The sequence below is a fragment of the Mesocricetus auratus genome, unplaced genomic scaffold (genome assembly GCF_017639785.1).
Source record: "Mesocricetus auratus isolate SY011 unplaced genomic scaffold, BCM_Maur_2.0 Super-Scaffold_100011, whole genome shotgun sequence".
NCBI lineage: Eukaryota > Metazoa > Chordata > Mammalia > Rodentia > Cricetidae > Mesocricetus > Mesocricetus auratus.
Genome location: NW_024429195.1, coordinates 29,896,593 through 29,923,855, shown reverse-complemented (window position 1 = coordinate 29,923,855; position 27,263 = coordinate 29,896,593). Strand labels below are relative to the sequence as shown.

At 40.1% G+C, this 27,263-nt stretch overlaps 1 long non-coding RNA gene across 2 annotated transcripts; it reads left to right on the top strand.

The window, feature by feature from the left end:
- Nucleotides 1-24,107, top strand: LOC121143063. Of its 2 annotated transcripts, none has more exons than XR_005880198.1 (5): nt 1-45; nt 9,762-9,896; nt 11,549-11,785; nt 18,624-18,716; nt 23,447-24,107. It is a non-coding gene; the product is annotated as an uncharacterized LOC121143063 (long non-coding RNA). The 2 variants fall into 2 exon arrangements; XR_005880197.1 differs by having other exon boundaries at nt 18,624-18,722.
- The last annotated feature ends 3,156 nt before the right edge of the window (nt 24,108-27,263 follow it).

The window sequence follows — 27,263 nt, the reverse complement described above, 5'->3', positions numbered from 1 at the left end:
TCAGCATTCAACCCCTGGACTGTGGTTCTGTCCCTGAGAAAACTGGTAAGAAATATGTTGTCTGTCATCAAAGTCCTCTGGGCTCCTGTGACCCGTCTGACTGGTGCCATTCCTGCTGTCCCACACTGGGCCACCATTAGGGAATAACACAGTCCTATCAGGATGATGTCCTTACTTTACACATTGAGGGCTAATCTCTGTGAGAATGTGGCCACTTAGAATAGATTGAGGGTGGAATCAAGCACTTTAAAAATAGCCACTCTAAGACAAGAAGAGATGAGTGTAGAAACAAAACATGGATGTAACAAATTGAAGGACCAATCTGGGGACTCTGGGTGCCAAGACCAGAGAGCTGAGGCAAGGGTCTTCCACTTCAGAGGTGACACATGCTTATGCCCAGGAACAGGCCCCTGCCACACCCAGTTCATCACAGTCAAGTTTTCACACTCTGCTTTCACTGTCCATTCCAGGCATACACAAGAGGGAAGGATACCCCAGACCATATTTAACATGGGTTAACTATTGCTGGAAATTTCTTCTACTCCCTCTAGAGGTCATGTATTCCAGTAAGAGCCCCTTGGAACTCTTTGCAATGGCCTCCCTAACCCTGGCAAGCCCAATTGAACAACACACTGTGTGGTGATCTCACTCCACGTGTAAAATGAGTCTGCGCTCTACCCATGCCATCATATCCCCCGTGCTAACTTACTGTGCTCTGCTGTCAACCTCCCAATTACTTACTGAATTCCTGTTACATTCACAACATTACAGTGGGCACTCTGGGGTGAGCTGATGTAGAAACCTACTTCTATTCTATTCTCATTTCTATTCTTCTACAATAAAAATAGAAAATGAATGTGAATGGGAAGACTTCAGCAAGCGCTGCACACGGAGACAGGAAGTAACCATAGCACCAGCAATAGAAGCAACAAGAGGGAGGGCAAGGTGGTGTATGCTCTTGTCAAGCTTCTCCACAATACTTGACAGTTAGCAATTCTAACCATATCCAGTCACTCACATCCTCACTTCTGTTAGGTCAAAGTTGGGTTGATGGTGTTGGAATTCAGGAAGAACATATGACTGAAGATGTTAGGAGATATCTTGCCCAGAAAACCCAAGGGAGGGCTTGAACCCAAGCTTCAGGCCTTGAGATACCTCCTCAGGTTTTACTTAATGGGAGAATGTGAAGCTGTAGCCTCCGTGGAAGGAACAGGGACATGTCAACAACATGAAGGGCAACAGGTGGGGTGGGATGCCATGGAGACCAAGAGATACATTTGACACCATTGGCAGGGATAATGGGACTCTGAGATTCCAAGTTAATAAGAGCCTGTTTCATCTGACTACATTGTAAGCCTTACTCTGCATTTCTGGGTTTTAGGATTGATTTGTGATAGGTGTGGAAGGAGGGTTGTTTTTATTTTAAATGGATCTCTTTTTCAAGTTTCACACCTGCTTGCCCCCTGTGTTTCAAATCACCTTTATCTCACTAGACACTTTGATTAATTTCTAGAGAAGAAACGGTCTTATTTTGTTCTCTTAAAATTTTCTTAAACTTTATGCAGTATACTGGTAAACTTTGCTTATCCATATGACACCAATGGGCATGCCAGGAGGAAATTCATTTGGAATATTTTTCAGTTGCAGCACTAACTGGTAATAACTCATTTGTGTTCTCCCAACTAGTTCCTTGATCAAACTTATCCATTTATTGTAATGATTTTTCAAAATCTGTTGATTAACCTAAGTTTAATATGATAAAATATGTACTGTACCAATTATTCTAAATTATCAAGATCACTTACCCTGCCAATGATGAAATCATTAGGCTTTAAAAAATTCTGGGAGTCTGTCTTTAGTTTAACCTAAGTATGGGGATTTGCAAAATCTATATTCTGCCTTCAAATTATCCAGAGTAAACTTGGGGTTGACATTTAAGTCTGTGCCAGGCACACAGCTCCCCCCCATGCTCTTTGCTTTCAGAAAAGAAGTTACATGATACAACAGAGTGTTCTTGAATAATATCTCCCGAATACCACATTAGGTGCAAACAAGAGTCTAAGTACCAATAATTCATGAAGAACCTCTGTGAATTATGGGTTCATCTCAAACTGAAAATAGATCTACAAATCATTTAACAGTAGATATTTTCTCCTACAGCATGCAAAAATGTATTATCTGTCATTTTCAGGATCTGTTATTTTCCATAGAGGTCACAGTAACTGGACATGTGTGGTATGGCTTACCAGGAGATGCCCACACAAGGATCGCTGCAGACTTTGTGCTTGCATCCTGGCCATTGCCTCCCTTTTAATTCTATCATTTTAGTTTCTTAGCAGAAAGAACAAACTGCTGGTTTGGGGTTAAATAAACATGACACAGCCGTTGAAATGGATTCGAGTCGTGCCTCTGAGAAATGAGAATTTCAGAGAAGCCTTTATTCTCATGAAACTGGTTTTTCTCATAGCCTTTACAAATTAACAGTGATGGAGAGAGTGTGTGAGAGAAAGAGAAAGACAGTGGGAGACAGAGAGACAGGGAGACAGACACACAGAGAGGTAGAGACACACAAAGGCATTGAGACACAGACAACACACATGGAGGGAGGGAGAGGGGGCAATTGCCTTTTATATCACAGGCTTCACAATGCACTCTCAAGAAGAATTGTTTATTATGCTTATCTGACACCATATGCTTATTCATTAATTATATTTATACTCAATCCTTAAAAAGGAGACAATGGGCTAAGGACATGGTTCAGTCATGCCTTGCAGGTATGAGGAGCTGAGTTCAGATCCCCAGAACCCACATCTAAAGGTGGTGCATTGGATCCCTGGAAGTCCCTTGCTTGCCAGACTTCTTACTGAGGTTCCTGATCAGTGAAAGACCCTGTCTCAGACGAAGCGTTGAAGGATCCTGAGGACCAATACCTGAGGTTAGCCTGTACCCATCCATGCATAGCATGCTCTGTGAGCCTGTGCCCATATACGCGTGAATGCACCTCCCCAACACACACAGAGACTAAGCCTAGCATTGTTGTGTGTACTTAAACAGGGAAACTGAGGCTCAGAGAGTTAAGGATCATTTGCATGAGGTGCTGGGATGGAGCCAGTGTTTACACATTGGTCTGGATTCATGGATAGTGTGCTTCACACTGTGTGACTGCTAAATAATAACAGAAGGGTGGTTTACAGGGCACAAGTGATCTTTGTGCCAAAAGAGAAGCCTGGTTTTCTAGTGGCTACTCACTGAGAGCAAGGCCTGCGCTTTGGCAAGGCTGGCTGGGTGTGGCTCCTGTATAAGGCTTCTGCCACTGAGGTACAGGTGGTAGTATTTAAGTGCATGTGAAACCCACCCGCTCTGCACGCTGTGCAGAAATTTGAGCAAGTTCACGTACATGTACTGATCATTTCACCTAACTCAGGGCTTCCAACCACCAACTTCAAGGTCCATTCTGAGATGAGCAAACCATACCGCAAACCTTGCTGGCAGTCTGATTCTACTGGGTCAGCTTTTTCTTGAAGGCATGGGTGCTTTCTTGTCCTGTTTCCGTCAGCTAGTGGACATACACAGTTGAGAGGAGTCTACTGCAGCTGGCTCAGTCATGCAGCCATATTCACTGTCTAGCCCTGTCTCAGCTGAGGCATCTTGACATTTACTGGCAGTAAATAACAGTGGATGAAGGATATGATATGGAGGACCACGTACTGCTCTTAAAATTTACACAAGATTCACAAGGTTTACTGTAGAGACTGTGCCAAGATTTAAAGGTGTTGTGCAAAAAGCAACGTCCTGAGCACCTCAGGGGCAAATATTGGCCTTTTACAAGCTTATAATGAGTGACATGGCAGAGAGAATGACCCTCCTCTTCCTCCAAGATCCCAAGTCTGCTTACTTTCCATTGATTCATTCACAAGCATAGGAGGCTTCATAGTCATTGTCATTCCCAGCCCTGGTCATTTAATTTTTAATACATAATAAATGTAGGATACATAGTTCTTCTGATGCAATTTTATTGTATTTTCACTGTTTTCTACCATTTAAAATATAACATTTAAAATTTCATACATAATGTAGGATACATAGTTCTTTTGATGCAATTTTATTGTATTTTCACTGTTTTCTACCATTTAAAATATAACATTTAAAATTTCATACATAATATATGTGACTTTTAGGAAATGATTGCATAAGTAGGATATTAAGAACGTAACCCTTAGGTCTCTCCTTTTTTTTTTTTTTTTTTTTTTTTTTTAATCATTTTTTATTTTAATTTTAAATAGCTTGTTTCACATGTCAATCCCAGTTCCCTCTCCCTCCCCTCCTCCCGCACTCCCCTTCCACCCTCCCTCCCACCCTATTGCCAAATCCCTCCACATAGGGGATGTCTAGAGTCTATCATTTCACTCTTGGTAGGGTCAAGGCACTCCCCTAAGAGTCCAGGCTGAGAGAGCATCTCTCTTTGTGCCATAGGCACATGAAGACAGATTGTATACCAGGGATAGACACTGATCCACAGCTCAGAGCCCCATAGGTTGCCCAGGCCTTCTCACTGACACTCACATTTGGGGGGTCCAGATCAGTCCCATTCTGGCCTCCCCACTGTCGGTCTGGGGTCCAAGAGCACTCCCCTGTTCAGATCAGCCGTCTCTGCTTTATACTTTTTATTTTCAACCATTTCATACCTGTATACAATGTATTGTGGCCTCTACCATCTCTTATCTCCACCCCATTTCTTCTGGCCATTTTGTGTGTAAACTCACGCAGGTGGCCACTACATGTTCTCTAGTCTGCATCCCATCCCCTGGCTCTTTCTTGATATTCCCTGGACCTTGGAGATGGTAGTATAGATAACCTGTTAGGGATGAGACTTCAACAATCTCGTTTTCTTAGCACTTTGACATGCTATGAGTCTCTGCATTAACCACTACCACTCAAAACAGAAGGTTCTCAGACAAAGCCTGAGAACAGCGCTGTGGCTGGTAAAGTCTGTTGCTATGAATGCAAATACTTAGCAGGCTGTTTGACAACATGTCCATTCATCAAAACATCAGTAGTGGAGGAAAGGTGGACTTATTTTTTCTCATTAGCAGCGTTTTAATTTTCTCAAATTTACCAACTTGCTAAAGTAGAGAAAGCTGGAATTCTATAAAGACATTTTAATAATCTCTTAACTTGAAATGACTTCAGACTCTGGCTTATAAAAGGCCTTTGGGATGAGAGTCACACTGATGGTGATGGTGCCCTGGCAAGTGTGTAACCGTGATCTGCATCTATTACTAGTCAGTTGTAGAAACATCTGGGAAAACAGGCGTCCTTCTCTTTACTTCAGAGTCATGGTGGGAAGTAGCTACCCAGCTGGTGGTTGACAACTCTACCAGCCCTTCATACGTAGATTAGGGCACACGAAAAGACTGGGAAAAATCAGAAGTGTGGTGATTCATTCAAGGCAAGGACGCCAAGGGGAAGTGTATCTTCTGCACCAACAGGACATGGACCTTCACAGTGATGAGCTGGAGTTCTTGAGTGATGGGGTAGAAAAGACTGCTGCCAGCCAGACCACACACAGCACAAGACAACAGAGAATTAATCTGCAGAAATGTTGGGATCTGTTCGTTACATAACTAGATTCTCATATGGAAAAAATGAACTTCAAATTGGAGAAACTAGTCCAGAACCATTTCTGGGACCCCTGGTTGCAGTGGTCAGAAAACTCGAGCAAGGGGAATATATATATATATATATATATATATATGCATATATATATATATATATATTCTGTATCCTTCATCCACTGTTATTTGCTGTCATTAAATGTCAAGATGTCACAGCTGATGCAGGGCTAGACAGTGAATATGGCTGCATGACTGAACTAACTGAAGTAGACTCCTCTCAACTGTGTATGTCCACCAGCTGACTGAAACAGAACAAGGAAGCACCCATGCCTTCAAGAAAAAGCTGACCCAATAGAATCAGACTGCCAGCAAGGTTTGCGGTATGGTTTGCTCATAGATATATGACCTTCAGGAATGGGCATGAGATTGGCAGAAAACTGCCAAGCCACAAAGCATCTACTAGATCTGCGAAGGAACAGAAAAGGTAATTTGAATTAAAAAAAACATGTGCACATTGATGAGTAAGTTGATTATACTTAGAGCTTAACTGTTCACAAAACATAATAATGAACTTAGTGTGGAGTTGGTCATTATGGTTTGTTGCCAAAGGTGTTCGATATATGTTAGGAAACTGAGGCAGGAGGATTGTTATCAGTTTGAGGGAATTAATACAGGGGCAGTCAGTGATATACAGCAAGATTTCATCTGAAATAAATAGTAAGTAAATAAATAAATTTTAGAAGTAATGTAGGTTTGGGGGTTTTCATATATTCTAATTTTAAGAATAAAAAATAAAATTCTCCTTGTGGGTTTTTTGGGGGGTCTGGCCTTATTTTAATGATGTCCTATAAGGTAAAAATAGTTTGCTCTGGGAGTGTATGCTGCTCCATGCTATTGTGGTAGCTAAGTAGGATGACTTAGTTTTTTCTAGATGGGGGAAAGGTAATTCACTCTTAGATTCCTTACAATTATTATAATTGTATTCCTCTTTATTGTATTGCATTGCATTTATTGTTACTCTGTGTGTATGTAAGATGTAGGAACAGATGCCATGGCTCTCATGTGTCTTAGTTAGCGTTTCTATTGCTACGACGAAATACCATGACCAAAAAGCAAGTTAAAGAAGAAAGGGTTTATTATGCTTACACTTCAGCATTGCTGTTCATCACTGAAGGAAGTCAGGACAGAAATTCAAGCAGAGTAGGATCGTAGATGCAGGATTTGATGCAGAGGCCATGGAGGAGTGCTAGTTACTGGCTTGCTTCCTATGGCTTGCTCAACCCACCTTCTTATAGAACCCAGGACCAGCATCCCAGGGATGACACGACCCTGCATGGGTTGTGCCCTCCTTCATTGATCATTAAATGAAAAAATGCCTCACAGCTGGATCTCAAAGAAGCATCTTCTCAACTGAGGCTTCTTCCTCTGATGACTCTAGCTTGTGTCAAGTTGACACACAAAACCATGCAGTACATCATGTAAAGGTCAGAGGGCAACGTTGTGCAGCAGGTTCTCTTCTGTCTTTTACATGAGTTATGGGTGTTGAACTCACACCTTCAAGCTTTGTGGAAGATGCTTTACCTGCTGAACCATCTTATGAGCCCTGTGAGTGCATATCTCTTGCTAGGAGAAGTCAGGCTCTCTTGTGATGCTCTATTACAAAATCCCTTCCTTGATGCCACATCAAAGAGGCATTGATGTCCATAGGACAGATGCCCCCATCTATGTGTGATATCAATGCTAGTTTTCTCAAGAAATTTTCTTTGTAATAAATTTATTTATGATGGAACCATCATTTCTTTCTGACTGACCCAATACAGTCTTAACTAATTTGGTAAAAAATACATTAAAAAATTATGGCTACAAGTTTTACTAACAAAATGACTTCTCTCTGATTTTTGCTCAAGGTTAAAACTGTCTCTTATTTTTCTTTCCTTATACTTACATCAATTCTCTCAGATCTAACACATGTAGATCAGAGTGCCAAATGTCAGTAAGTTATAGGAAGTTGCTGGCATTTCACTGCTAAAAATTATACATTATTTTTTACTTCTTCTGTGGCACATCATTGACATGAGTCCTGTTGAGGATTCTAACATCAAAATCTAGGACAACACAGTCAGCAGGTAGAATAGCAGCTAAAGCATATCTACTTTGTGTTCGATGGTGTTTATTGTTTTATAGTCAACAGGATTCATCAACATTCATAGATCACCATGTTCTCTTTAATTTTAGTTCCCTGCCTGCTAATTCACTCAGTAACTGTGAGAGATGTGCTCTATAGTATCTATGGTTTTTGTAACAGAGGTCAGTATGCAATAGAGTCCAAAAGATACATTTAGTGATTTTCATTTGTTTATGAAGCAGAACAGAGGAGGAATAGAAATCTCATTTTGTTGTTGAATTGGTTTGAAGATTATAAATTTTTCTAACTAGCCCAAGTTGACTCATATTTCTTGAGGATGATGAATTCTGTTGGAAGTTATGCCCATTCCCTTCAAGGATTTCAGATAGGAGCATCCACATGGAAGAATTTGACTCCTTTCACCCTCTGCTGAATCCTCTCTGGGCAGTATTGATGCCCTTGCTGCTCTGACTTCTGTCTCTTCAAGTATGGCTAGAATTATATAAGACTATGACTATGCCAACCAGACCACCGCCCAGGGCACCAGCAGCCTTGTTGAAGGGTTGTGGCAATGACAGAACAAATTAGGAACAGGTGCTGGTAAAACCTATAGTCTGTTCTGCCAAGAGGAAGTGAAAACAGCTCTCATCAGTGGTACGTCTTTCCTTTGGAATGTTCTGCAGAACCTGAACTCAACAATTAGAGTAGAAATTTCTAAAATAGAAGGTTTGACACATGACTATTTAAAGAGAACATATGACATGCTCACCCAAATGTTAAATCTTTTTATATAGTTTACAGAATTTTTTTTGTTTCAGAAAATAAATTAAGTAAATGAAAGAAGTAAAAAGTGGAAGGAGGAAATTCAAAGACTATAGAAAAAGAAGAAATGTTTTTTGTCTCAATTTTCTTGTTTAGATGATTAAGTTCGTTTAAGTCAGTAGAACCGCCCTTTCCATGTTTAATTTTTTACTAATAGCAAATCAGTTTCTTGTTCTCTCTCTAAGCTGGTGTTGAACACGTGAATGATGTTACCTGGAATGGGACAACATAGTAGTATATCTTAGTCTAGTTCTAAATTGTTTCTGGCCATTGACACTCCATTTTTAAAGGTGTGAGGGTCAGCCTTCATTATTAATGTGTTTGGATTGAGAATCCCCTGGGAGATTGGTGAAGTATAACTCTGCACATGTTTGTGAAGAATGACTGTGAGTGGCACCATCCCATGGACTGGTTATAGGGATATAGAATGGAAGAGGTAATAACACATGACCAGTGAGTACTTACCACTGCCTCCTGTATCATGAAGAAACTCTCCTGTCACATGGCCCAGCAGCCATGGCTATGTACCTAAGTATATGCAGCCAAGCAGCCATGAAACAAATCCTTTTAAACCATGAATAAAAATAATTCCTTATCTTAAATTTTCTTATTGAGCATTTTTTCAGTGACTGACACAATGGGCTTTATGCCATGCCAACCTTAGTGTTTAGCATCAGATGCTCAATTGCACCTCATTGAGGCTGTTACAATAAAGAGCTGATTTCTAGTTAGGATGACAGATAGGCTCAAAGATAATGATGTCTAGTGGACACAGGGCCATGCACAGCTGGTATCAGTGACCTGTAGAATTGGAGATATCCAACACGAGATGCTGAAAGTGCCTTCTGACAGACTTACAGGCAGAAAAACCCCAAATAACACATAGGTATTGTCAACTGGCTGCAAATTAGAAACGTTTGATTAAACAGTTACTTCATATTTTTTAAAATGCTAGTGAATGTGGAGTCAGCCATCTTCACACTGGCTCAACTCCTCAGCAGTGACATCACAAGTGCAGAGTATTCAGTCTTCTTGTAGTGGTGCAATGTTGGATTTTTGTCTTCATGCCCATAGCTCATACTGAGATATCCCAAGGCTCTTCAGATTATGAGTTCATGACTAAGCCAAGATAATGAGAGGCCATCAAAAAGTGTATCTCTGTTTCATTAAGAGCGGATGTTTTCTCATAACCTCCCTAGATCACATGGGTACTTAGTTGCTCTGGTCGCAGCAACCTCATCTCTGCCTCTAGCTTTTAAAGAGCAAAGACATCTGGAAGAAGTTTGCTTTGAGTGCCTTAGAATAACCAACTACCCATCCTCAAGATTCTGCTAGTGAGTATAAGAGAAAATTCAGAGCCTCTAGGTATGTAAAAGGACCTGCTGGTGCCAAGTGCCATGGTGTGGGGGGTCCCTGCAAATACTAAGTCCAGGAGATTAATGATCTGTATGAGGCAAGAAGGAATCTGGTACAACATGGCTTAGATATCCAGTGCTGGTTCACACTTCTAGGGTCTGACACTAGGCAGTTTATGTCTTAGGCATTTAAGTACAGAAGAATTTTGGAAAAAAAAGTTTTCTAGTAACAAATATCTCAACCCCAAATGTATAATAAGGCATAGGGAAGCTTAAGGGCCTACGGGAATATTAGGTGTGACCATACATGTAAGTTGAAAAGTTATAAAGTACACGTGACATCTCCCCTTGTGTGTTGGGGGAGAGGGGAGATAACACACACCATTAATCCCAGTACTTAGGAGGCAGAGGCAGATGGTTCTCTGAGTTCAAAGGCTGCCTGGTCTACAGAGCTAGTTCCAGGACAAACAGAGATGTTACACAAACAAACCCTGTCTCAGAAAATAAAGAATGGGAGGGAGGGAAGGAAAGAGGGAAAGAGGGAGAGAGGGAGAGAGCTCAAGATAAAGATCTAGGTGGGAGGGTCTGCGATAAATATTTTGGGGTAATCAGGACAGGCCTGGTCCTACAGATAGGAAAGGTCACCAAGTCATTAACTACATCTACTCCAAGCCTTCTGGGTGAAAGAACAGATATACATGTCTCCATGCTGAAGAGATAGGCGTCCATGCTTAACATTGCTGGATTCCCTAGTGCTTATCTGTGAGCACGAAGACCTCATACTCTATACACCATGAGGATAGGAAGTAAGTAGCAACAATACCGAAAGTAAGCAGTAGTTGTCACCTTAAAGTTTAGACCTGCCTCTGCATACCTGCTTATGGAAATATCTCAATTATGAACAGTAAAATACTTTTGGAAGGTAGGTGATTACATAATCCTTCAACGAAAGTTTGTACAAAGTTCTTGACTGTATTAGTGCTGTGCGGCATTTTAACTTGTGCTGTCAGAGACATGCGGGACTATACATGATGCAATTCAAGAGAGGATGCTGCTGTGACTACAACAGAGAAGCAACATTTTCCTCCTCCCTCCACAGCTACTCCTGAAAATTTTCAGGTGTCATTTGCCTTTCAACTCTGGATCCAAACACTTCTGGTCATTTTAGGATATTAAGTCTGACACTCACTTTGAAGTCACAGGCTATTCTGACATCATTTATAAATTTGGAATAGGAAATGCTAAATTTAGAAGCTAAGAAATGAGGCCGACACTACCTATAAATATCTCTCAAAGATTACAATTAATAACAAAAAGAATAGATATTTGTGAATGTTTTTCTCTAGGGTAGGAAGCCTAATTAGTAGAATTATTTATCAAAATGGATGTTCTAAACTATCAGCTTTGGATCATGAACTGAACTGACTGACCAGCAGGTCTGAGCTTAGCTTTTCTCCCACTGCCTCAGTTTCTTATAGCTCTGGTATGTTTTATCTCATGCCACAGAATGCAGAAGTACTGTTCCCTAGAAACTTAAGGTCTGAGTCTTCCCATAAGGTTTATCTTCATTAGTCCTTTGCCCACTTCTGCCTTCCTTGTGTTTTGAGCTCATTTTATTCTCTTTCAAATAGAACCTTCCATGCATCCAGACAAGGTGGCTTTTCGCAGCACTAGTTCCATGGCAGCCTTGTAGCTCTTGGTCTAAGAAGAGGAGAATTCTGCTCTCATGGAGGAAAAGGCTCCATGGCCCTGTTTGGATTAGCTCAGAATCCATCACTGACCTACGGATGAGTGGGGTAGAGTCTTCTTGTTGAGTTAATCTGGGTGAAAAGGATTGGGATGGAGCCCACCTAACCTGTTAGTGATAGGTAAAAATGCATTTTTGTTCTATTTCACCATGACAATATTTTAGGTGCCCACCTGCCAATAAGTAGAACTAGCTATTCTGCTGTCCACAAAAGTCATTAGCAGTATAACATTTGCCTCAAGGTTCCAACTACAGCAAAAGTCCACAGCTGGAGGATACTGACTATGTGAGGAAGTGACAAAGCTATGTTTGGACACTGGAAATTATTGGAAACTCGGTGAAAATAAAGAGAGTGCAATGAGGCATGTGTCAGCCAGTAAACTAAGCATTTAGACAGCTCATGGATGTGTCTTATACCTGATTAAAGAGCACAAAGGACATTGGTACTTGGATACTAATGTAGAGAACATATTTAACTGCATCCAGAAAGAATGACAGGGCAGCACTTTTGAAATGGGGACACTGATCTGTATAAGGTGGGGGACAAAAAGAAAAGTCCCAATTAGTTTAGACTCCTGGACCTTCTCTCTGACAAGAAATAGTAAAGGCATACTATAGGGCTAAAAATATCAATCTCCAATGAAGAAAGGAAAAACACAGAATCACAGATTTCTCTGCTGTGCACAAGGGAAAAAATTTAATGTCTTACTGATAGAAATAGAATGCTCAATGTTCTGTTTATGGGAGATTTTTTAAAATTCATATTTCTTTAAAATTATGGTCATTTTTGCAATGAGTATATTCAATGTTTAGAGGGCTTATTTATACAGGCATGTGTAATGTGAGAAGAAAACATGTGAAAAAACTCTGTGACAATGAATATTTATAGACTAGCCTATCTTTCCACTCCTGTGATTTGGTAAGGATACATATGTGAGCCCAACCATGAGAAATCACAGCTGCTTCATTTGTGGCTGTTCTCTGTCACCTCCCAAATCTCCATCAAACTTTCTGATACTCATTACAGACCTACCTTTTAATGAAGTACTAGTTAACACAACTGTCCCTGTTCTTGAATTGGAAATATGGATGCTCTTTCTTGCATTTGAAACTTGAGGTTTTCTCACATGACTGGTGAAATTATAAATAAGGACTTTAATGTGAGATGGATACATGGGAAGAAAGTGATGGGAAGATAGATACAGAACGACAATATTAAAATAACTGAAAGGGGAATCTGTGGTGATATATGTAACAGGCCTTTTATTTTGGGCCATCATCCAGCTCCCAAATCATGACACAGAGAATTATTAGTTATGAATACTCGACCTAGCTTAGGCTCTTTTCTGGCTAGCCTTTTTAACTTAAATTAACCTGTTTCTCTTTGTCTACCTTTTGCCTGGGGACTTTTTAATTTCTTTCCCTCTGTATATCTTACTTTCATGGCTCCTCATGTCTGACTGACTGGTGGCTTCTTGCCTCACTCTGTCCCTCTCATTCATCTTGCTCTCTCATCTGTCCTCTTTTCTAGTTCCTCTCCTGAGCCTAGACTTCTCCTCTTATTTATTCCTCCTGCCTGCCAGCCTTGCCTATCCTTTCTCTGAGTAGTTATTGGTCATTCAGTTTGTTATTAGACCAATCAGGTGCCTTAGGCAGGTAAGGTGAAATAGATGTAACACATCTTTACATAATTAAATACACACCCTTACATTGATAAACAAATGCAGCATAAAGAAATGTAACACACCATTACTCAGTTAAAGTAATAGTCTTCAGCATAAACAAATGTAACACATATCTACCCAGTTAAAATAATTCTAAAACAGATAGAAGTTAGAATGGTGATACCCTAAGTATAAGGAAGAAGGGAATGATTAGGGTTGGAGAATTATGAGTGTAGCTTGTATGGAATCACTAACATTTTACTCTGTAACATGGCTGGTGGTTACATTGTTTACTAGTCAGGGTTCTCTAGAGTATCAATTTGCACTATGATTATTTCTCTCTCCACATGTGTGTATGTAGATACATATTCCATATATATCTACATATATATGCAAATGTATAGAATGAATCTCTCTACATACATGCACACACATATATGTGTGTAGGTATATATGTATAGGATTTATTAGAATGATTTACAGGCTGTGGTATAGTTAATCCAACAATGGCTGATTATGGATGGAAGGTCCAAGAATCCATTAGTGATTCAGCCCAGAAGGCTGGATGTCTCAGCTGGTGTTCAGTATTTGCTGGAATCCCATAGAAGCATATTGGAATTAAAGGTGTATCTTCTTACTCAAACATCTGGATTAGAAGCTAATCAAAATCCCTCACAGGTATGACCCTCCATTTGGGGTTTTAGTAAATTCCAGTCGACAACCAAGAGTAGCCATCATACATATTTTGTGATAGTTCATTTGTATTTGTATTTTCTGTAAACATGGTGTGTGTATATATACATATATACATACATGCATGCAGAAAGGTTTGTTTTGAAGATGTGCATGGAAGAAACTTGGCTTTTATTTGAGCAGTCAGTTCTCTACACTTGTGACATCCATAGCTCATCTGCCAAATGAGGCTGATTTTACTGCTAATGAAACCTGAGCTGGAGAGGTGTCCTCCTTGACTTCTGCAGGGAAAGGATGATTTGATATGAAGTTAACATGTGTATTTTTAAATCCTAACAATGAAAAGATCAGCATGGTTTAGTGCATGCCTAAATTGAATGGCATGCAATGACTTGGTAAAGTCATGGTCGTCGAATCTGCATAAAATGAAAAAATATTGACAGCCAATACATAATTTGACTGCGGCTAGAATAGTGTCATGGCATCCTTGAACTAAGTGGATAAAGAATGGGTATGCTAACAGGAAAATAATTGGGTCCTGGTGGCATTGAGCAATGTGCCAGGCACTCTGTTCCTAAAATAATTTCCATGTCTCCAGGGTAACGCCTAGTAATCAGTGATGGGTTTTCCATAGCACATTTAGCACAGCACAAGTATAAACAGATTGCTCTGGCTTACAGATGAGACACTTATAAAGCTAAATTGTACCTAGTTATTCATCTATGAAATTAGAAGTTATTAGATCAGAGGGATGACTTAAGGTACATCTTCAAAGTCACGATACTCAGTGTAGAATGCAAGGTGTACCACCATCTCATCTGGTTCTTGCATATGTTGTCTTCCTGTCTTAGACTTTTCTGTTCTTTCCTAATACACTTTGTAGCAGAGTAATTTGCTACACATCGTATAGCTGCCCGTCAAAACTACTAGACTTGGCAGATACATGCTTCCCGCTCTCTGTACTGCAGTGTTTCTTTAATCATCTCACTGGGAAGTTCCCTCTTTCCTCCTACAACTGCTTGTTTCCTCTCAGACATGCTATGCTTTGCTCCACTATCACTGCAAACCACTCCCTGTTTCCATGGCTGAACTCACGATTATATTTCCTTTATGTCTGGAATCCCTTGAACCTGGAGATAGTGTTTAACACACCTCTATGGACACAGCACCTATTCTAATGCATTTCCCCTACAAAATGCTCAGGAAATAGTGACAGAAAGAATGCATAAAACTTTAATTCTCTTTAGGCAAATTCCCAAAGGAAACATCCACATGTTCAGCAAGCAAACAAAAATTTCCCAGTCCCATTGTTATTGAGATGAATGAAAGTTTGTATAATATGCATTGTTTCATTGCTTAGATATAAATGCTTTTAAAATTGTAATATTCAGTCTGGTGTACTGTATTTGAGCCATCTTTGTAGGGAAAAGGGGCCAGTCAAAGAAACACACCCTGAGCAGAGCCAAAGAAACACACTTTGGCCCTGCAACCAGAACTAAAGAAATGTACCCTGACCCTGAAACCAGTGCCAAAGAAAAACACTTTGACCCTGGAATCTGAGTCAGTGAAAGAAATGCACCCTAGCCCTAAAATTGGAGCCAAAAGACTAAAAAGGACCAGTGAAAGAAACACACTTTGGCTCTGAAACCAGAGCCAAATCTGACCCTAATCCTGTGCAGAAAACTAACCAATCCCTGAGCAGAGCTCTAGCCAATCTGAGCTCAGCACTAAAATCTGACCAATCCCCACCCTGGAAGCCTTATATAAACCCTGTGTCTGTTCAGCTTATGGCTGTTCACGCTTTTGAGCTACCAGGCTGTCAGCCACTCTCCTGGATTCTTCTCTCCCAATAAACCCCTTCAATGAGCTTTGGGTGAAGAACTTTTGTGGCTGGGATGGAGCATTGGTGACCCAGGGCAGAGCAGAGCAGAGAGAGCAGAGCTCTAACACTTGCCCAGGAAACCTTCCCTTGGCAGAGAGGAGTTGTTACACTCCGCTCCCGAAGCAGAGCTGAACTGTAGCAACTTCGCCCAAGAAACCTCCTGCCCAGCAAAACTGCTACACTGGGTGGACACATGCAGCTGAAAGACCCTGTCCTGCTGGAGCAGAGCGAATACACTGGGGAAGCCTTACCCTGAGCCTGGGCTGTAAGCTGCTAAGCTTACTGCAATCTGTGATGGTCCTTGGCTCCCGAGCTCCAGGAAACCTTTCCACCTGAGCTGTGTAACACACAGTATTCTGTGACTCCCGTGTGCCAGAATACCTGACCCATCCCCATCCACATCCCGATCCAGCCCAAAATGCTTACAATCTTACCATATACTCTCAAAAGTAAAATTTGACCTAGAAACATATGACTGTTTCTTCTCAAAAAATAGCCACAAAATATGACTGTGTATGAATGACCAAATTATGTTTAGTGTTATTTATAAAATAAAATTTAATTTTCAGCACTGGATCCCACAACAATGGAATATTTATATAATTGTGTGATGCTGCTCTAAAATGGAACAATGTACTTTATGGAAGGTGTAACAAAATAGGAAATGCCTTATAAAAACAAATCTACTTAACAAGTAAGGTAACAAAATGCACACCAAATTTAATATGAATTTAAATATTTTTGGAAAGATCATTATTGAGAAATCACTCATTTCATAGTAATATCCTGCTACTTTGACAACATGTTTATCAGGCTCAATAGTAATCTGATGAGGTCTTTAGGGTTGTTTTAGTACAAGATGATGTTATCTACAAATAGTCATAATTTGACATTTTCCTGTACTATCTGCATAATTTTAATTTCTTCCTCTTGTTTTATTTTTAGTTCTATATTGCTAGAAGAAAGTGGGAACTTTTGTCTCCTAGATTGTAGAAGGAATACCCTTCATTTTTCCAATTTAACATAATGTTACATGTGGTTTTTTTCTATGAGATCTTTATATTAAGATATATTTCTTTTACTTTTAGCTTTGTCAGGGATTTTACTTAAAAGGTTGTTGAGCTTTACTGAAGGCCTTTTCTACATTGATTCAGGTGATCATGTCAGTTTTGTTTCAAGACTGTTTGTGTGATGAATTGTACTTAATAATTTGCCTATATTGAACCAAACTTGTATACCTGGAGTGAATCCAAACTGGTCACATCATGTGATCTTCTCAATATATCCTTGAAGATAATCTGACAGAATTTGAGGACTTCTGTGTCTGTGTTCACTGATGGAGTCAGATTGTATTTTTCTATACTTCTCTCCCTTTGTATTTAGTTTGGGGATTAAAACAGTATTGATTCTTGAGAATGAGTTTGGGATCAGTTTTCTGTTTAATAAAGCTGCTTGCAGAACACCGGTGTTAGCTCTTCTTTCCAGGGCTGATACTATTCAGTGGTCCATCCAGCCCTGGGCTTTTCTGTTTCATAGAATTCATTACCATTGGCTCAATCTCATTATTTTTATGGATCTTTTAAAGTTGTTGGTAGCCTCTTGATTTAATTTTGGCAGGTCATATGTATCTAGGAATTTACATATTTCTTCTAGACTTTCCCAGTTACTTTTGTAGTATCAGTTTTCAAAGTAGTCTGTAATAAATCTCTGGGTTCCATTGGAATCTGTAGTAACCTCCCATTTTACATTTGTAATTTTATTGATGTGGGTCTTCCCACTTTGTTTTGATTAATTGGCTAAGGGTTTGGTACTCTTCATTGTTTTTAAAGAACCAACTCTTTGATTGATTCCATGAGTTATTCTTTTAGTTTCCATTTCAAAAATGCATGCCTCTATATTATTTCTACTGTTCGGAGTTTGGGTTTTTCTTGATTTTATAGGAGTTTAATCTGTGTCATTTGGGTTATTTATTTGGGTACTTTCTGATTTGATTTCTATTTCCATATCTATGTTTATGGGTGTTTAGCCTGAATGTGAGCCTGTGTACATGTGTGTGTTTGGCGTCTAAAGAGTCTCCAGAAGAGGGCAATAGCTGGTAGCCTTTCCAAAATCACTGTAGTAAGTAGTAAAGTCAGATTTTTATTTTAGTCTTTCTTGCTACATTTTTTCATGTTTTTTTTATTTCAATTAAATATCCCTCAAAGCAAAATTCAAGTTCTGTATAGTCTGCTTTAATTAAGGAATAAAAATATTTACTGTGAGTCATATGATTCATTGCTTCTTTAAGTATTTTTTTGCTCCCTAAATCATAATTTACACAAACAACAAGCAAACCCCTTGAAAGCAGCAATGATGTTAAAAGCATTTTGAGTCTCATCCTGGGACCAGCTCTTGGTCAAAGCCAAGAGCAGAAGCTCAGTATGAGATGCCGAGTTGAATTAATTAGATCCTTCAGCAGGAACTCAAATCATTTTAGCACCAAGCTACCTCAAATTTCCAATCATCTCAAACTAACAAAATAAAAGGGTATTGCCTTTTCTTGTGTCCACACCTGTGAGTCCTTTTCCTAACCTTGGGATCAGATTTCTTTGCCAAGAAACTTGTCTCTCTTAAGACTTTTGTGCAACCATTAGAAATACCTTTGTCCTAGGTCTGTGAAAACTTGCAACATATTGATTTAAACCTAAGAATTAAGGGCTGCTGCATTTTCTCTCTTCTAGGAGCACTTGTTCATTTTGTCTATGGACATTGCTATGAATACTGCCTTGTTGAAGAGCCCTGGAGGTGATGGAGAGTTTACAGAAACACTTCAGGTACATGTAAGTTTTTTAATATTGTCCCTTTAAGTCTGTTTGGGGATTTCTACTGCTGCTGCTGAAGGTCACCAAAACGAAATCTTTGCCAAATACAGGATCTGGTAGCCATATTCTCTTCTGAAGAATCTATTTCCCCATCTCTCCAAGAAAATGATGATTCAAAGAGTATGTGTAAAAGAGAAAAATAAGGAACAACATATTGTTCAGTTCACACAATGAACCTAGTACATTTAGAAAACCACATTCCTGCTGTACTGATTTCCTTTCTGTTGCTGTATAAAAACCCTCCAAAAGCAATTTAGGGTGGAAAGAGTTTATTTCATCTTGCAACTCTCAGGACACAATCTATCACCAAGGGAAGTCCATGCAGGAACTGAAGGCAGAAACGTAGAGGCAGGAGCTAAAGCAGAGACCATGAAGGAACAATGCTTACTGTATTGCTCAGCTGTCTTTCTTATATAGCTCAGGCCTACTTGCTCAAAGATACTGCCCAATGTACAAAAAGTCATCCCATATCAAACATCTGCTCATCAAGAAAATGTCTTCTAGACATGCCACATGACAGTCAAATGGAGACCATTCCTCAGTTAAGGGTCCTGCTTCCTCAGTGTCCATTGGGGCCAACTTATAGGACCAGTCACCACAATATTACTCAGACCTCTTTTTTAGGAAGTTGTAGATGAAGAGCTGTGAAAACCATTACCTACAACAATCTGTATAAGATTGTAATCATGCCTGGATCCCAACCTTCTCAAAAAATACAGATTGAAACATTAGTCTGTTAGAGTCCTGTGCCTATGTCTTTATTGACCTGTGAAAGCACAGAGACCACAGCATGGTAAGAGTCAATTTATAAGGATGAACTGGTGAGTAGTAACACGAAGACATGGCAAGAAACTGGGTATGGTACTCGAAGTTAAGTACTCCAAATTTGAGGAAATCCCAGGCTACATAGCATTACACTGTCTCAAAAACAAGAACCTAAGATTTAAAAGGAGAGATGAGAAATTTCTGTATCTAGTTTGTCTCTGTCACTTGATGGATTTTTTTAAACAAAAATGAAAACCTAATTTTATACATTTGGAAACGTATTGACACAGCTATCTTCAAGACATGTTTGCATGTAAGTTGGTTCCTGGCATGGGCTGGATCTTGGCAGAGAACCTCATGGAGTCTGAACAGGATGTTGCACAACCACAGATCTCCATGTTTTATCAGGATTCATTTCCCTTTAGGCTAGGGTCCTTCAGTCTTTCATCTTGTGAGCTCCTGAACCCCAATATTTCCCTGCTAATAAGAAGGAAGCCGACTGAGCATTTGCAACTGACACACATAGTCTGAAACTGTTTCCTGAAGCTTCCACATGTTAGAATGTGAGGAGGCTCCTTTCCTGGAAGCTTATGGGTTATTATAATCAACTTGCTGAATCAGCCTGACTCAGGAGGGTTTCCATGGAAACCAGCTTTCTTTTCCTTCTAATCCAGGAAGCAGCTGAACAATGTATCCCTGAAGTCCTACAACTCTTTCCACACTCATGTGATTTAGAACCTTCTTTGTTGCTATTATCTTGGAATTTAAAGGACTTCACAAAGATCTCAAAATGCTTATAATGAGCACAAAATGCTGATAAAAGTTCTTTCCCACAGCCTGGTTCTGCTGCCACTTCTGCCCCAAATAAGCACACAGATGCTATATTAATTATAAATCTTTTGGCTGGTGACTAGGGCTTCTTATTGGCTAGCTCTGTCTTAATTATTAACCCATTTCTATTAATCTAAGTATTTCCATGTGGGCTTACTTATATGAGAAGGATTCAGACCTCTTACTCCTTGGGCAGCTCACATGGCGACTCCTCTGGCTGGCCCTCTCTGCCTACCTTTCCCAGAATTCTCCTTGTCCTAGTCCTGCCTATCTCCCTGCCTCATTGGCCACAGTGTTTTATTCATCAACCAATAAGGAAACATATATACAGAAGGACATCCCCCATCAACAAAATGCTTTCATGAGTTCATTTATTAAACACTGTACTTGCTTGCCTTTCTGTTTTCTAGGTTTGGGGTTACAGAAGTAAGTCAGAACATAAACCGTATCCTTATGAGGCCTATCCACACCACAGCAAACTTGACAAGTAATTATACACAAAGGCTTTTAGTGGTGAATGCTAAGCAGGCAGCATTTTAGCTAGGTTGATGAGGAAAAAGAAAGCCCACTAAAAAGGCTGGCCCAAGTCTGTCTGTGTGCCTTGGTTTCAATTTCCCCTGACCACACCTATCAGAACTCCTTGCTGCCCTCACCATGTCACATGCCACCATTGACCTGATAGATGGCTGAGCCACAGGTTCTAACCCCCCTCCTAGGGATTCTTGAGTGTGCTCCATGCTCTTAGATAAATCGGCCTTTCCACTTGTACATGCCTTGCTCATTCTGGAACATTCCTTTGGTCTCTTCCCTTTTTCTTGCCTATCATTAATTTTCGCTTGTTCATGAACATGTAGATGTTATTCACCTGAAGAGCAGATCCTGACTTCAGGGTACACTCTGCCTCTAGCAAGTCCCATTTTGTGCCACTTTGCAGGGGACAGCCTTGTCCACCTGTCATCCTCATCAATCATACCACCAATCTCTCTAAAGCCTGTTCAGATTTGAATTATCTTTTATATTCTACTGAAATTGAGATGTCATCATGCACTTTCCTTTCACTGATAAAATGATGAGCTGCTTGGTCCTCACCTTTCTTCCTCTTCACCAGAGAGCCTATGGGTCTGCCTCCTTCCTTGCTTGGCTTCCAGGATCACATTGACAGGGTTGCCTCACACGGCTCTGGATGCTCCTTTTCAGCCTCAGCGCTTGTGTGTGTGCATGGTCATGTATGCAGGTGTACGTGTATGAACACATGCCAGTGGAGACCGCAGGGCAACCACAAGTGTCATTCCTCCAGTGCTATGATCTTTTCTTCTTTTTTTTTAGACAGTATCTCCAGCCAGCCTGGATCTTATCAAACAAGCTAGGCTAGTTGCCCAGCAAGGCCCAGTGATCCAGTTCTCTGACTCCCTAGTATTGAGATTACAAGCACGCACCAGCACCTCCTCCCCTCCTTTGGCACTTGGCTTCTGGAGCTCTAATGCTGGCAAACAGATCACTGACTGAGTTTCTTCCCACTGCCACTCTCGTTTTGCATTTTCTTCTTATCCCATAAGCACTGGAAGGTTCTACATTTCAGTCTTTGAAGCTCTCCCTTTTTCCCATTTTTATTCATGTTCTTGTGAGTTCCACACAGCAATCGCAGCCTCTCAGCCCATCTCCAAACAGTCCAGTCAAGGTTTTCCACTCCTCAGCATGGGGGCACACAAGGACTGAAGAGAGCGGAAGAAGGCAGTGCTGTGAAAAGGGATCTCCCTGGATCACCAAGTGTCTCGCTTTCTGTTCCACAGATGTGGCAGAGCATCTCATTACACATTTTCAAAAAGAAGGTTAGAGTAGAAGACAAGAACACAAAAAATCAGCTAAGTAGCGAGTATGTCTGTGATTGGTGTGAGAAACAGTGGTGGTCTGAATCAAGGCTGTGATGAGCAGGAAGCAAAGATGAATGTGACATTTCCAAGTGTCAGATTAGGTGGGAAGGGTGCTTAAATGGATGAATGAAGAAAGAAAGTCAGACATCAGGGTCTGGTGCTGACATCATTGTGACAGAGAATGCATGGAAGGAATATAACTTTGAAGAGAAGGAAAATCATAGGTTTAACTCAATCACATTGTAAGCTCCTTGCTACTGGACAGCAAAATGAAGATGAAATGAGCATTTATGCAGCCTGAATGTACATGACCTTTAAGATGTAGAAAAGAGCATAGGTTGATAAGAACACTGATATACACTCCAATGAATGAAAGCCCCAACTTTGCATGGAGCAAACTATAAATCACCTCCACCTATAGAAAAACATTCCTTAAACAAAAAAACATTGTGTTCTCACATCATCTTCATGCATTTGATGAAAGGGGGAATGGGCTGGTCTTCATTCTGCCGTGAAATGAAGAAGAGCCAACCACAGTCATTACCTTTGAAAAACGAACTTAACGATTTCATGTGTCATCTACACCTTCCCCCAAACCTGGAAGCTCCTTATGAATCCTCCCACTCTAACCCATTGCTCATAACTAACTTCCACAGGAAACTGTGGTTAGAGACTGAGTGAGTAACCAGCGACAGCACCACTGTGTCTTTTCAGCAACAGCAGATCTGGAGGCTGCAGGGCCAGTGAAGCCACAGGGAAGCTGGGCTCAAAGTGATTTTGCATCATGAATCATTACCAAAATTGAAAGCGAATTCTGATTGCAAAATCTTTATCGCTGTGATGTGACAATAATCCAAAGGAACACAGCTGGATCTTTGGATGACAGATGGAACATGCAATTTCCAGCTGAAGACAACTCAATTTTGCAGCTACAAATTGCGCAAATTTGATGTGGGTCCTAAGAGGCTATGTGAGGAACACTATGGAGTTTGTATTGCAAGGATGTTTTGATTAGAACTTAGCCACACGCAGAGAGCCCCTATAGGGAGTCCTCACCACATGGAAAAGTTCCAAGACTTGATCAGATTAAATTCCCTGAAAATGTATCTATTGGTTTCATGGAAAATAATGGTTGAATGCTTTCAAAATGATCCTTTATCTTCCTCAAATTCTCACTTCAACTCAAACTTTCCTCTTCTTGACCTCTTTCCCTAGGCTGCTGTGTCCTCTCCCTCTCCTGAGCCTGTGAGCTCCCACTGAGACTCTCCATCTACAAGACCTGTCTGGATATCCATAACTTAAAGTTATTTATGAGCTCCTATAGCAAATAAGGAGAATTCTGGAAATGTTTTGTAAATGTTAAAGTGCTCAGTGACTGTTGGAAATACCATGGCAGCACTTCATTTTGCTTATGAGCCCTAGAACTCTAGGACCTTCAGCAGGTACCCTTGGCTTCCTTGGATCGCTCGGAGGAATTACTGAGGAGGAAAGCTTGAGTTTGTGAGAGCAGGAAGCTGCTGATTGGAGGCGGTGAAAGCAGGCATGGACGGAAATAGACTGACGACAGCCCTTCCAGCTCTTCTGCACCCATACAGAGATACAGGCAGCACTGGCAAGAGTGTGTGACAAGGGACCCACTGGACAGTGGCAAACAGATAATTATCACCAAGAAATTTTTCCAAAGCAGTGCCATGCTTCAGTGTGCCTTAAAAAAACTGTCCATGTAAAACAGGATCTCTTGGGGTTCAGTCCCTGCATAGTCACTCATTGTTGGTATACTAGCATCAATTTTTCTTGCCTACAAAATGAAAATATTGGTCTCTGCTACACAACTTCATGTTTTGTAAATTATGTACGTGGATTTAAAGAATAAACTTGGGTGTTCAGTATTCACTGGATTGGCCTCCAAACTCTATTCTGTGTCTCTGTCTTTTTCTTAGCATCCTTACCTGCCATTTCTCAATCCACACTCCCCCACACTCACATTAATGAACTAGGAAGTCGACTGGATAAGACTGAAGCTCCACAAAGGCGGTTAATACAGACCAGCACTGCACTATGGGTCTCACAAAGATACGATACTACAGATTGGTGTCACAATGTGGTACTATTACTGATGACTACCACATATACTTAGGAAATTCTCTCTAAATATATGTATACATATATATGTACATGTAATGTATATACATATATATTTAAAATTACATACCTAAAACTCTTATCTGGCATATAAAACTCAAAACTCATAGATAACTTTAATGTCAATAGATATTAAGCCTTGTGGAGAAAAACCTCACAGATCTATCATAAGTCTGTTTTTATGCATCTCTGACTTAACAATGGCACTGCAAACTGTAGCTAGTACATGCTCATATTCTTCACTCAAAAGTTTTTTTCCTAAGCAGAAGCTAGACATCTGGCCCCTCTATGATTGTCCTACATCCACAAAATATTCTGTTACATGACAAGACTTTTCCAGGGGGGACATAACATTCACATCTACTCACCCCAGATAGAGATTCTACAACAGATCAAAGTATGGTTACCCCCAGGTCTGACTTGCTGAACCAATGAGTTTTATTAGATTAGTAAATAAACACAGACTCATATGACTGTTAGCGGGGATTAGACATGAGAAATTCTTTCCCAAGGTCCCTTAAATTTGCACATGAAAATACATTAATTGAATAACCATACAACTTCTGTAACCCCCCCTTTTTTTGGTTTTTCAAGACAGGGTTTCTCCCCAGGTCCTCAGAAAGAGCAGCCATTGCTAAACCCTTTGGTCACCTCCCTAGCCCCTGACTTGATGCTCTGATTTAATGAAATGATGAATCAATTTTTTGTTTTTGTTTTTCAAAGGTTTACTTGTTATGTATGGAGTTCTGCCTGCATGTATGCCTGCATGCCACAAGCCAGAAGAGGGCACAAGATATCATTTCAGATGGTTGTGAGCCACCACATGGTTTCTGGGAGTGGAGCCCTGGACCTCTGGAAGAACAGTCAGTGTTCTTCACTGCTGAACCATCTCTCCAGTGAAAAAAAGATAGGTTTTCTCTGTCTCTTTGGAGGCTGTCCTGGAACTAGTTCTTGTAGACCAGGCTGGTCTCGAACTTACAGAAATCCACCTGCCTCTGCCTCCCGAGTACTGTGATTAAAGGCATGTGTCACCACTGCCTGACTACTTCTGTACTCTTAAAACTTAAAATTCATTTGGAAGATCAAGAAAATTATGGAAATGGAGAAAACAATAGAGTGGGTTTATATGCCGTGTAGCAGCAGGAGAGAAAATGTTTTAAGATAGTGGGTGACTAACTGCTCACAAAATTTACTAAGAGGCTTGGAAACTGCAACTCTTTCCCAGACTTGACCCTGTAACTCCACCTCTCTTGCCTTGCCTCTTTTAAATTCTGTGTAATATTCTGGTAGAGAGTACCACAGATTGTCCTGTTGGACAATGTAAGGCCAGCCAGGCTCGTGTCAGTGATTCTTAGTAGTAATACAATCTGCCCCTTGCCTAGCATCTTTTCTCTCCAGGCCATTCCCATGCATGTGTCACTGGATCTCTGATTGTTGTTTCCTCGTTACTTCCAGGCAAGGCCTGAATAGGAAGAAAGCCTGAATTCTTAAACTCTAAGGAGATGGATCTGTCTACATTAGTATGTGTGTGACACATGTCTCAAGTAAGTAAACCTTGATTGTCAGTTTAAGTGAATTAAGAAAACATAAGATATCAGAGGAGTACACATTTGGATTTATGTGTAATTATGCCATGAGAGATCTGAAGTCATAAATTGACTAATTGAGTTCTTTAACAAATGGTGCTGGGAAACCATACAGAAGAATGAAATTACACCTGTATCTATCAAAAAACTAACTTCAAAGACCTAAATGTGAAATGTGACTCATAGAACTGCTAGAAGAAAACATACCCAGTACTAAACAAGATATAGGTGTAGGAGAAGTCATTCTGAATAGGATTCCCTTTGTCCAGGAATTGAGGCTAGCAATTGACAAACAACTGACCTCATGAAACTAAAAAGCTTCTATATGACTAAAGAAACAATTGATCAATTATTGGGAAAGAACGCATGCTAGCTATAGATATGACATAGAATTAATACTCAGCATATGAACTTAAAAAATCCTAAAGAGTCAAAACAAAAACAAATACCCATTCAAAAATAGGCCTAGAACCTGAACAGAGAGTTCCCAAAAGAAGAAAAAGAAATGGCTAAGAAATGTCTGAAAAAATGTTCATCACACTAGAAATTAGGAAAATGCAAATCAAAACAACCTTGATATTTCATTTTACTCCAGTAAGAATGGCCAAGACCAACAAAGCAACTGACAACAAACCTTGGAGGGAATACAGGGGAGAAAGGTAATCCTCATTCACTTTTAGTAGGATTGCAAACTGATACAGCTCTCTGGAAATCAGTGTAGAAAATCCTCAAAGACTTGAAGAGGAATCCACCATACAACATTGCTCTACCATTCTTGAATGTATGCCCAACATAATCAACATACCACTTCCCAGATACTTGCTCAGTTGTTCATTGCTGCGCTATTCACAATAGCAAGGAAATAAGAACAATGTAAGTGTCCTTCAGTGACAAATGGATAATGAAAATGCGGCACATATAAACAATAAAATACTATTCAGTTGTAAGGAAATACTGAAATTTACAAATGAGTGGAACTAGAAAGATCAAATTGAGTGAGGTAATGTAGAACAAAAAATAACAAATGTCACCTGTTCTCTATCATCGAAGGCTCCAGCTCCAAATCTTTTGACATAGGTGCTTATCCTGGAGTAACTGCAGAATCCCTTGAAGTAAAAAGGGATCACTGCAAGGAATTAGGGAGCAAGAGGGATGGAAATACAAGGGTGAAGGTGATCTGGAGGAGAAAATGGGAAAGCAGAGGGGACTTTAACTATGGAGGGGTAAATAAATACACAAAGAGGATGAAGGACGGTAAAACAACAGTGAGGATGTCTAAAAAAATTCATAAGGCATAATGTTAT